A 12,951-nucleotide genomic window follows, 5' to 3' on the forward strand; every position below is an offset into this window, starting at 1 on the left:
CTTGTAACATAACAAAGCTGGAAGAGGTGTGGAGGTACCAGAAATATTCCAAAATCTTCTAATAACTCAGACTTATCTTCCCCCAAATAACAAAAAATTAAGAAAATTAAAACTTAATGATTAGAATTAATTGTTACTAGAAAGGAAATACAAAAAGCTTTATTCTACCTTAATTATGGTTCATTAAAATTTTGTGCTAAATCTAGTCATAGCTTATTAATTTTTAATGCTATTATTATTCCTTCTATCATTATTCATATAATACTTTACAGATAATATTATTATCAACACTTTTATACAAAACAGAGTACTAGAAAGATTATTTAAAGGTACAGGACATATTAAGACTAATAAATTAAATAAAAAGCTACTTAGCAAATTATATTAGAAGTACAATAGAAGATTATTCTGGAGGATCAGAGGATCTCACAGATTTATTTGACAAGGTGCAGCACTACGTTGCCCAATAGTTAGCATGACAGTGTTTTGGTACAATGACAATAAGTATTGGAACTTTTAAACTTTGATTTTAAACAACATTTTGAGGACATGAATACACATGAAAAATATCCTTCCTTATTGGTTAATTTGTTGCAGTACAGTATTCATAGGTTACATTTTAAATATACTTAATATGGTCTCGGATTTTTTAAGTTAGTCTTGAAAATTCATTTCAGAAAAAAGCTTCTCTCACTGATCTGCATAAGAAAACATAGGAACAGCTCAGGTGAAAGAGGAAATCCTGAAAGAACTTCACCATCTCTCCCTCTAATTTGCACAACATCCTTTAAAGTCCCTTGGATTGTTAATGGAAAAAATAAAGCCTACCTTTTAAAATTCTAGTTAGTGTTTATTCAGAGATGCATATGTTTTTTTCCTATTGGAAGAAAAGTAAACAAAACACACAGAGAAACTTCTGGGGTTAGTTCTGGTATTTTTTTTTTAGTAAGCATAGAACCTCTGCCTAAAGCAGATCACCATAAATTTGAAGGTGAGTCAGTCAGGGGTGAAAGCATTTGTTCATGAGCAGAGCACAATTGTTTTGGGAGTTTGGGGTTTTTTTTGTTGTTTTTTTAAAAAGGTGTAAAATGTGAAGATACTCTCTGCATGTGACTTCTGGTATAAATCCTATAGATGACTTATAAATTATTGGAGTAACTATAAGTCAGGTGATCCATCTGACTCCAATATCATGATTTACAGGCCATTCAGGGAATATGTTTTATGGTTTTAATATAAATATGAATTATATTCTTCTCAGTTCTCTTGATATATGCAACAACCATACCTGATTTAACAGAGCAATTCATTATTCAGTCATCACTATCAAATATTACCCACAAATCCTGATGTCACATCTCACAAAAGAAAGCTTTTTTATGAGTGTCATGCCCAAAGACTTGTTTGGTATTGAGCTTTAAAAAATGATATACCATTTCACAGCAGAAAAAACTCTAGTGAGAGCCTGAAATGAAGCCCAAAGTAAAGGAAATCTGAGAAAAAGATTTAATTCCAATGCTGGCAGCAGTCAAATACTTAAATTTTAAAATGATCTCGTATTGACATTCGGCATTTCTTTATGCAGTGTATTTTCCACTGGTAAGAAAAGAGAGTAAAGCACAAAAGAAATAAAATTGATCCTCTGCTATCTTGTTTTTATGATTCAAATGTATTATCCTTCTTATATTAACATGAGGGTGACTTGTTGCCTTTGCAAGTGCCACATACATCTATAACACCTCAATATGGAAATAATTACAGAAAAACTGTATTAGCAGAGAGTTGAGCATGCAAACACTCAAATGTTAGGAAAGCTCACAATTAAGGCTACTTAAAACTTTAATTTAGTCTTATTGTACATTCCTCCAGTATCATGCTGTGTATAACTACAGACTCAAAACCAAAATCCACTTCTTAGGCTAGACTAGACTAGACTAGCATGGGTTGGGTTAGGTTGGGTTGGAAGGGACCTTTAAAGATCATCTAGTTCCAACCCCCCTGCCATGGGCAGGGACAAATTTCACTAGACCAGGTTGCTCAAAGCCCCATCCAACCTGGCCTTGAACACTTCCAGGGATGGGGCAGCCACAACCTCTCTGGGCAACCTGTTCCAGTGCCTCACCACCCTCATCTTAAAGTATTTCTTCCTTATGTCTAATTTAAATCTACCCTCTTTTGGTTTAAAACTGTTGCCCATTGTTTTGTCATTAAAGGCCTTGGTAAAAAGTCTCTCTCCATCTTCCTTACAAGATCATTTTAAGTACTAAAAGGCCACAATAAGGACTCCCTGGAGCCTTCTCTTCTCCAGGCTGAACAACTCCAGCTCTCTTGGCCTGTCTTCATAGGAGAGGTTCTCCAGCCCTCTGATCATCTTCGTGGCCCTCCTCTGGACTCGCTCCAACAGGTCCCTGTCCTTCTTATGTTGGGGGCCCCAGAGCTGAACACGCTACTCCAGGTGAGGTCTCAGGAGAGCAAAGTAGAGGGGGAGAATCACCTCCCTCAGCCTGCTGGCCATGCTTCTTTTTACGGAAGCCCAGGACATGATTTGCTGCAGCCCAGGATAGGACTTGCAATCTGGAACATCAGTTTATTGCCTTAAGCACCAAAGAACATAATTTTTCCAGATGCCATGACTCAGGATTAGTCTCACAAAACATCACTTAATCTTGTCATGAGTTAGAAAATCATTTGCTATGAGCGCCCCAAAAGATCTTATTTTAGTTCCAGTAGCATTCCCTTCCTTAGGACATCATCTGAAACTATTTTAGAAATACAGAAGGTTTTCAACAAATCCCTTTTTCATTCTATGATCCCTATGACTCAGAAGCTCCATCATAGTTGATTTTTTGCTAGATGAAGGTCGTCAGATTTAACATTTTCAAATGATGTTGTGTATGTGCATGAGCGTGCTTGTGGAAGAAAGGGAGTACAATTAGAACTTTTTTCTGTGTTTTCCAGAACATGTTGCTCTCCAAATACAACAGGGTAAGATTCTGACCTCATATTCAGCTTTATGCTACACTGAAATTCAGAACAGACTGAAAATGACCTTAGAGTTCCAGTAATAGGAATGAGGATTCTCCCAGTAAAAATAACACAAATAAAACATTTTATCTGCTTCCCTTAAAGAAGACCTAGCCCTAAAGGCAAAGGTATGTGAAAAAAAGATGTTCCAGAAATATTAAAAGGCTGAGGTAACAGTCATAATATAGCCAGGGATTAAAACCCAGAAATATGTCTTAATAACCATTAGATTAATCGTATTCTTATGTGTACTAAATTCTGTTACGAATCTCTCAGAGGCCATAAAAGCTATTTATTTCTTCTGACCTAGCATATATCTTGATTCATTCCAGCTATATGCAAAGTATCCCAAGCCTGTAATTAGCTAACTTGGCTTGCCAATCAAACTTGTGTGATTTTTCTTCTTCCCCTCAGACCTAGTGAGCACAGGCTGTTTACATCTCAGATACTGAGATCTGACAGATGTGAGGGTCTCAGAAATTCAAGATTGCCAGTCAAATGCAATTTAGAAATGTTCTTCTAAGTACTTCTGATTGCTTCCTGTCTTGGCTGCTTCTCATAAGTGGCAAAACCACAGCGGTAATAACAGAGAGACATCCTTTCTCAATTCTTCTGGGTTTTTTTTAATTGAAAAGTACTACATTTATTTCAACAACAGAAAAAGTTGCTATTTTAAATGTTGCTATTTTAAAAATCAGGCACTTTTAAAGTCCTGCCATTATCTTACAAATAATAAAAAAAAATCTCATAAAATTTACCTTAACTGCTTTAGATAGTTCAACAGGTAATCAGTATGAATTTCCTTCTTGCCACAAGTGAAACAAAAGGTTTCACAATACACACAAATTCAGTAACTCAGTCTTGAACATAATGGAGTACCCACCATTCCTTACGTAGTGCAATTGCAAAGCTGAAGTGATAACAAAACATGAAAACATCAGAGCATAAAACAACAAGGAGATGACTGGCAATGGCAATGAGAGCTGTAACTTCCCTAGGGTTCTGCTAAGGAGACAAAGCTTTCTACTGCATTCAGAAATACAGAGTACCTAAGTGATTTATGTTACATATTCAAATCCTGTGCTGTGAGAATTCACAGGCTAGTGCTTAAGAAACAGCACGAGCTCCTTGCAAGCATGGGAAGCAAATATTTTACTGCTCTTAGTGTGCATACACTTTTCTTCTTCCCTAAAATAATGTGCTCAGAGTACAATCCCAGGCTATATTAAGCTTTAATCTCATATTTTTCTGTCTTCAGAAAGTCAGTAGAAAAATTGAGAAATAGCATTATTAATTCTATCATTCACTGTACAATATTCATATTCTTTGCCTTCCCCTGAGATGAGGGGGTTATCAAAAAGTCTTATCTTTCATAAAATGCTAAGGTCTCTAGAAAACTTCATTTTTTATGACATGAAAGTTTGCTCGAATAAGCTTACCCATTAACAATCTCCCTTTATTTTTAGACTGGTATCTTTATAAAAAGGCATCTACCTTGCGAAAAAACATCTGCTACCTTAATGCCACTACTTGTTGTTTTCTAGTTAGTAGAAATGGCACTTTTTTTCACTGATGAAAAAGCAGTCCTTGAATTGAACCACGTTTAGCACCATTCAGTAAAAGGACAAATTTAATCTTAAATCCATTTTAATGTAACCTTAAGTACATTTGAAAAAATCAGACTAGGATTAAGCTATGCAGTCTTGTGGGCACTTCTTAATATGCACACACTCATTAAGACACTAGAATGGGTTTGCTGAATGTGACAACAATTATTGACTCTTTTTGCCTACTCATCTTTTTTAAGGGTATATCAAATTAATTTCTTTATTAGAAAAGCAATGCTCTTTTTTTCCCCCAATTATAGTATATTAGGACAACCTAAAATGGGATCAATTAGAAGTAGTCTGAAAAAATGTACCTTAATGTATAAAGATGTCAGGTCCTCAGATCTGCTTTGCTTTACAAATTCGTTTCTATAGAAATGGCAAAAGTGGACAAAAGCAAAAGTACTGACAAAAGTTAATTTTTAAAATATTCAATATAAATTTGTTCTCTAATTCTTTGCAGAATTTAGTTTGTGTGTGCTACATCTGCTTGCACTGATATAAACCCACCAGTTTTCCATACAACCTTTACTTATTCCTGACAAATATTCGTTCCCTTTTACTTAAGATGCCTGTTTTAGATGCCCTGAGAGATTAAATACTTTTGACATATGCCTCCTGGAAGTCATGTAAATTATTACTGATGGGCATCAAAAGGTATAGCAACTGTCTAGGTTTACCTGGTCAGGAGGATGGAGGGATTCAGTACATTGCTTTGTTAGCAGCTGAACAAACAAAGTCTGGGGGTTTTTATATGTATATTACTATATATCTCCATAATATCTATGCAGTTTCTGTTTACCTGCATCTGGGCACTACATTCTTACAAGCAGACACCACAATGATAAGCCTTTTCTGGATTACCTTACCTGATTTGCAGCATCTCCAAGCCCTTGAAACAAAATAAGTTTTCTGTCAGAGTAAAATGCCATAGGCTTTATGCCATTTATGCACCTGACAGTGCAAGATCTCAGAGATCTGAGATATGTCTGGACTTGCCTTGGCCTGAGCTGATTTTAGCTCACTTTAACAACTAGTAGCAGCCAAGTGATTATTACCTAACATGTTTTAGGTTATGCCCTGCAAATACCATGTATGCTAAAGGCCTGGCAAGCCCTGGTAGTCACTGCTTAACAAACAATAGTCCTTGATAGTAATTGAAGCTGCGGAAAGCAACTTGCAAAGTTTGGCAGAGAACCAGTAAGAAAGAAGCAGACTATGGTAAGAAAAACATGTAAAAAGTAATCCAAGTGGAACCCAAGACTGAAGAGTAAGAAATCCCTATCTTGAACATCAGATGTTTCCCAGTAAAGAGCTTGTGGGATGCTGATGACTGCCTTTAGTTCTACAAGAAAAAGAAAGAAGCTGTCAATGTTAGGCTCCATAAGAGTACTGGGAGGGTGAACAGCATACAAAAGAAATGAGGTGGATAGGAAGAAGTTTTTGCATAACAATTTCAACTGCATTGCTTACGATTTTGTTCTGTGTTAATTGGCTTGGAAAACTTAACTGTGTAAGCATTAATTGGACTAAAAATAAATTTTTAGCTTTCTATATATGATAAGCTTTCTTTAGCCCATAAAAGGTTTTGAATGTCACACCCATGCTAACCTCTCATATTTAATTTCCATGCCACATCTATACCCCATGAATAGCAGTTAGACAAGGCACAATGTGTATTAAAATGAGTTGTGACAAGGAATATTCCAACTGGGTAGCCAGCAAGCCAAAGTGAATTGATATCTATGGAGTAATGCTGCATCTTTCCTGACAATAAGGGCACTATTTCAGCACTCTTCCACGTTACTGATATTGCTTTTCAAACATTTCTAGGAACTGTGAAATTTGACTGAAATTGGCCAATGGTTTCAAAATTGCATAACAGAAGGATATCAAGAAGAATGACAGTCAGACATCACAACAGTGTAAGTCCTGTCATCCAAGCAAATCAGGCTAAGACTTATCTGATGTTTGACTTACTGAAAGGAAAACAAAATTTCTAGCAGGGAAGAAAGGAGAAGGAAAAAGAAGCATTTTGGAGTAGTGAAGAATTACTTTTTAAGTCCAGTTTCAGCAACTGCAGACAACTAAGAGGAAGAGAGAGAAAGCCATAAGTATAATATCAAAAGAAGTAGGAAAATCCAGAGACAATCTGGGAGATAAGATAACTAAGTATCAAGGGCAACAGGTGTAGGACTGGAAAAGAAAAGTCAGCTGTCAAAAGCAACGTATACTTTGTTTGAAGAAAAATAAAGCAGCCATTAAAATTGCTCAATTGTAAACCACTGGCATTTTTTGTCAGAGCATGTCACAGGAATAGTGAATACACTGAAACACCAGTACTTCCAGCAGCTCTTCTTAGCTTACGAATATCTTGAATTAAGAGTACAATTTCCTACATGTTCTAAATGGTGCTGAGAAGTTACTTGTGCTCAATAATATGAAGATATAAAATACAATAATCTTAGACAAATTACCAAAGGAGGAATGTTAGCAATAGAAATGGCTAGTGCAATCTGAAATCTCAGAGGGAACAGAGAGAATTTGTGCTATCTGAAGAAAAACAAACTATTCAAGATATTTCATTTTTAAAGAACAAAAGTCCAAAATCTGTTTGTAGAATGCAGAAAAGGAGGTAGATGGAAGAGGGAACATAAGTCAATTAGAAGTTCAGTAGAGTGAGCTTAGCTGATAGATCCTAATCACTTAAAAATCAAATATGACAGTGCCAGCAACTTTCCACATTAGAAAAAAAAAATTAATAAATAATAAGCACCTTGTAAAATAATTCTTTTTTTCCCAGCATCTTTTTATTTGAGTGGATTACATTGTGGGTTTTTAAAGTTTTTAAAACATGTATGTTTTAATACATAGACTAAAATACTTTGCTTCCTCAATACAGTATTCAAGAATGAGTCACCCCAGAGTCTCTTTGTAAGTAAGGAGTTACTACATAAAAATGAACTGCGTGAGTTGCCTTTACTGCAGAAATTGTTTTGCTTCTCGCTCACAGGGAAGATAAAACTGGATGAATGTATATGCATTTCGTAATTCAAATACACCTATAACTACACATTTTGAGAAACAAGGTCATAAATAATAGTTGTATTTTTGGTTTGAAATTCGAATTACTCAAATATCAGTTAATTTAGCTGTATCTCTTTATTGGTTCTGAATTTTCTATCTATTATAACTATTAGACTAATAGCTAAAGTAAGAAAATTTTTATCAAATTATTACTATTTTTGAGAACTTAATTTTTTCTGGATTCTTATATAAATATTTGCAAAATACTACAAGTTTCTGAATTTCTAGGAACAATACTTCTTTCTGACAGTTTAATTCTGAGAATGCTACTACACAATCTTCGTCACTTAAAAAATATTTTATTATAAGGCCCATCTAATGAAAATTTTTAATATTTCATAATACATTGTTCTGGTTTTAGGTGCATTGCTTTTCCTCTATTTAGATAATAGAATAAAATTTTACATAGTCAGTGAGTTAATCATGATAACACTTTTGTTGTCAGCTGACAAGTTGCAATTGGGAGAAGCAGAAAGAAACTTATCTAAAAAGCAAGTGATTTTTAACAAGAGAGGGTTAGAGTGAACCAAAAAATATCAGTTTCTTTTGTATGGTGTCCTCTTCATCATATTCCCATTTACTTCTGATCAGACAAAATAATCCTACTGGACACAGTGGAGAAGGGAAGAATAGAAGAAAAGAAGAATTATGAGCTTAATTAATCAACCTTTTCAAAATGTAGAATAAACTTCATGCATTAATATAATGGATTTCTGAATTATGAAAGCTACCATCTTAACGGCAATCCCAGACTGGACATAGCTTATAACAGATTCTTTAGATTCTTTCAGCAGTTTACCATGGATGAATAAAGGAATGGTGCCTGTAACAGGCAAAAAGATAAAAATGGAATTTGTGGTTTGACGGAAATAATTGACACAACTGTTAGCTTCAGTAAGCCCAAGATTTCATCTGATCTTTAGACCTTGGGTTACGGCCATCAGTTTAACTTCTGAACATACATGTAATATTCTTAGCTACACTTGAATACCATGTGAACGATTCCGCAGGCTTAGTTTCCTATTGCTGAGCATACTAAATTGCTCTAATGGGAAACAACCAATATTGGCTAAACGAATAAAATAAATAAAAAGATAGATGACTTATAGCAATACATTTTCCTGCAGTTGTAGTTCTAAGAAATGTAGCACAGATTACAGAGTCTTTCTGTCTGCAGTGATAATCAGATATTGCTTAAATATATGCAATAAATTAAAGGTAAATAGATTTGCCTGAGACAGGCTAAGTATAGAAAACGTTAATATCATTGAATCATAGAATCATAGAATGGTTTGGGTTGGAAGGGACTTTAAAGGCCATCTAGTCCAACCCCCCTGCAACGAGCAGAGACATCTTCAACTAGATCAGGTTGCTCAGAGCCCCGTCCAACCTGACTTTGAATGTTTCCGGGGATGGGGCATCTACCACCTCTCTGGGCAACCTGGGCCAGTGTTTCACCACCCTCATTGCAAAAAATTTCTTCCTTATATCTAGTCCAAATCTACCCTCTTTTAGTTTAAAACCATTACGCCTTGTCCTACTGCAACAGGCCCTACTGAAAAGTCTGTCCCCATCTTTCTTATAAGAGCCCTTTAAGTACTGGCAGGTTGCTATAAGGTCTTCCTGGAGCCTTCTCTTCTCCAGGCTGAACAACCCCAACTCTCTCAGCCTGTCTTCATAGGAGAGGTGTTCCATCCCTCCGATCATTTTTGTGGCCCTTCTCTGGACCCGCTCCAACAGGTCCATGTCTTTCCTGTACTGAGGACTCTAGAGCTGGACACAGTACTGCAGGTGGGTTCTCACCAGAGTGGAGTAGAGGGGTGGAATCAGCTCCCTCAACCTGCTGGTCATGCTGCTTTTGGTGCAGCCCAGGATACAACTGGCTTTCTGGGCTGTGAATGCACGTTGTCAATACTGCTAGGTACTGGTACTGGGCTTTAAGTGAAAACAGACCCAAGCACTGACCAATGATTGGAGGAGTTTGAAGTACATCTATGTCAACTGCATTATGTCGTGAACCAATCAAAATATATACAATTTTTTTTTTTTTTTCCTAGATCTACGCTATCTTTTACTTTAATCTGGACTACCTATTCCTTGAACATCAACAAAGATCACTGTCCTTGCGAAAACTACAGAATACCATGTACAATAAATACATTTTGATCCAGATACACAAGAAGAAATAAAACCACAAAAAGCTAAGTATTATGAGGATTAAAAGGCAAACTGAACCTGTCTTCTTGTCCCCCTGCTGAAACTGTCACAGACTGTTAAAATATGAATGTATGCTTTCTTTTAAAGGGAACACAAAACCTTGCTGAGCAAGCTGGAACATCACCTCTAGAACGTATTTATACAGTCTACAAAAACCATAAGATTTAACTATTAATTTCATGACAGAAAATGCTGTTAGTCAGGAGTTAATCACACATAGTTGAGCCTATATAGACTCAATACCATTAAGGAAGGGCTTGTTATAGTAAGGAAAACCACACTAATTAGAACCAGAACAAAGAGCACTGGAGAATATACAGAAAACATACCACATGGCTTTTTATTTTATTTATGTGGCATTTCTGCAATCTGACACTGTTCTATCTTTCCAGAAAAGTCTAAAAAGAGTCATCTGTCCAATCACAATCACCCTTGACTGCTCAGAAAAAAAATCACACTAGGTGGGTGTAATGTTGTGAGAGTATTCCCTACTTCTAAGACTATGTGACATACTAAAACTCCACAGGCAATAGAGAGATACAACCTCTTTGTATGCATCCTTTATGAGCGTTAGCCTAATTCAGGCACTCAGAATCTTCCTCTCTACCCATTGACCCTGTAGATAAAATCTAACTATAACTGTATATATGTGTGTATGCAAATAAATACTGTACTGGGCATGGCTACAATGGAGTTCCTTTTCTTCACAGCAGCTCATATGGCGCTGTGTTTTAGATTTGTGACCAAAACAATACTGATAACACATTAATGTTTGGCTTTTGCTGAACAATGCTTGCACAGCATCAAGGCCATCTCTGTTTCTCACTCTGTCCTGCCAGTGAATAGATTGGGACTGTGCAGTGGGTTGGGACAGGATGCAACCAGGCAGATGACCTGAACTAACCAAAGAGATATTCCATACCACGTAAAATCATACTCAGCCATAAAAGGGAAAAGAGGGGGTTTAGGGATGTTAATCATCATTTGCTTGGGAACTGGCTGGGCATCGATCTGCCTGTGGGAGGTGTGGAATAACTACTGGAGGTGACTTAGAAATTAAACCTATATTAAAGGTATGGCATTGTTCACACAATAAGGAAAGATATAACGTTGAAGAAGCTTTCAGGGTGGAATGCAACTGGTATGCAAGGAATCCATTCCATAGTGGTTCTCTAGACAACATTACCTGCAAACTGGCATGGAGGGTGGAATGGGGTGAAGACTCCATGGCCAGGCTCTGTGAATCACTTCAGAAATGGGAACTTCATGCTACTATGGTACTGATAACCTGCATGTTTGACCCCCATCCCAAAGACTACCCACTTCCAAGGTGCGACCACCCCCTCACTGAGCCTGCGATCTGAATTTTTGTTAATCTATACCTTTAAAAGTTAAGCAAGAGAATTTTATACCAATCACAATAAAGGTAGGTATGACTAGAGTCACTCAAGCTCCACCTTGAAGTAAAAAATGTATAAAAATGGCCTAAGGAAGGGGGAATGTTAGGGAAGGTAACATCAAAGACAAGTCAGGGAAGATACCATCACAGACTACCTGTGACTCCTGGGATCAGTCGATAGGCTGAGCCTCCCTTCCCCCCAATAGGGACGCCTTTGGGTAAGATACGGACTACTTAGTAATCTCTCTCTCTCTCTATAATCACTTTTCCTTTTGACTTCGTGTGCTGTATTTAAGTTCACATGTGCTTTTGCAGACAGTGTATTTATCACCGACAATCCATAAGAACCTATAAATCTGTTGGTTTAATAAACTGCACTATTCGTTAAGGTAGCCACATAAGTTTCTCATTGGGCGCCACCAACTCTCTAAGTCTGGCTGTGTGAGTCCATGGAGCACGACTAAGCTGAAAGTGCAGTGCGCTATTAGTGAATGCGTAATTGTGAGAGTTCAATAAGTTGAATGTGACTGGACTAATAGTGCCAAATTGGATATCACTCAGAATCTAAACCTAGCCACCCCCAGCCCCTCTGATATCTGAGGATAAGCTGGAACACAAGGGGGTTTATTTTCTGCCAAATTACTCTACCCTTTCACATGACAGGAGGTGGTGAGTGATTGTTTTTGCATCACTTGTTTTGTTTCATTTTCTTTCCTCTTCCCCTTATCCTTTATTTATTAAACAACGTTTTTTATCTTGGCCCCCAAGCTTTATTGCTTTTACTATTCCTTTTGTCTTCCTCCCATCCTCCTAGGGGTGGGAGGGAAGTGAGCAAGCAGCTGCATGGTGCTTAACTGCCCACCAGGATTAACCCACAACACATACATGTTTATACAAACATATCGGCTTATATACATATATATATGACAACCTAACCAAGTTAGCTAAATTAAGAGCTTGGATTAAGGTGGCACGAATCTTCCTCACTGCAGTTAGATGAGAATTCAACCAGCCATTCTATTGTGTTAAACTATTCAGATACTGCAGTGGGGCTCAACAGTTTTGGGTAAGACTAACATTTTAGAAATATGCATGAATTAATGTTTTATTGTTACTAATGGGGTAAAAAAACAAACAAAAATGAAGATAAAGAAAAAAGCCAACAGTAGAAGACCACAAAAAGTTCACACTTTCAAATACTGAACATGTGTTTCAAAATACAGATAGAGAAAATGTGTTATCTGGTGTCTTTTCATTTCCTATTAATTTTCACATAAGTCTAGACTGCAAAAATGTAACATAAGAATTATAAAAATTTTCACCTGTATATTTGAAATAACTCATATTATATTTTGAAACCCTCATTCATTATGCTAAATATAACAAGATTTTATAAACTGGAAAACAAGACAGTGAATATTGGCAGTATTGTTCAATAACAGTATACCTTAATGGGATGGAAAGGGGTATCAGCTATCACCTCTGGCAAATGACATCACCTTGGCTTCAGGTTTTTAAATCAGTAAAATAAAGATTCCAATTCAACACAATTCAGTTGTAAAAAAGTTCAACCTATGGATTAATCAATCCACAGATTTAAAAATGCTACATAGTATA

At 36.5% G+C, this 12,951-nt stretch overlaps 1 protein-coding gene across 1 annotated transcript in view; it reads right to left on the reverse strand.

Moving 5' to 3' along the window:
• CSMD1 (CUB and Sushi multiple domains 1) overlaps positions 1-12,951 on the reverse strand; it is a 1,222,061-nt gene that overhangs the window by 144,781 nt on the left and 1,064,329 nt on the right. The window lies entirely within an intron of this gene.

The sequence above is a fragment of the Buteo buteo genome, chromosome 17 (genome assembly GCF_964188355.1).
Source record: "Buteo buteo chromosome 17, bButBut1.hap1.1, whole genome shotgun sequence".
In the NCBI taxonomy this organism is placed as follows: Eukaryota; Metazoa; Chordata; class Aves; order Accipitriformes; family Accipitridae; genus Buteo; species Buteo buteo.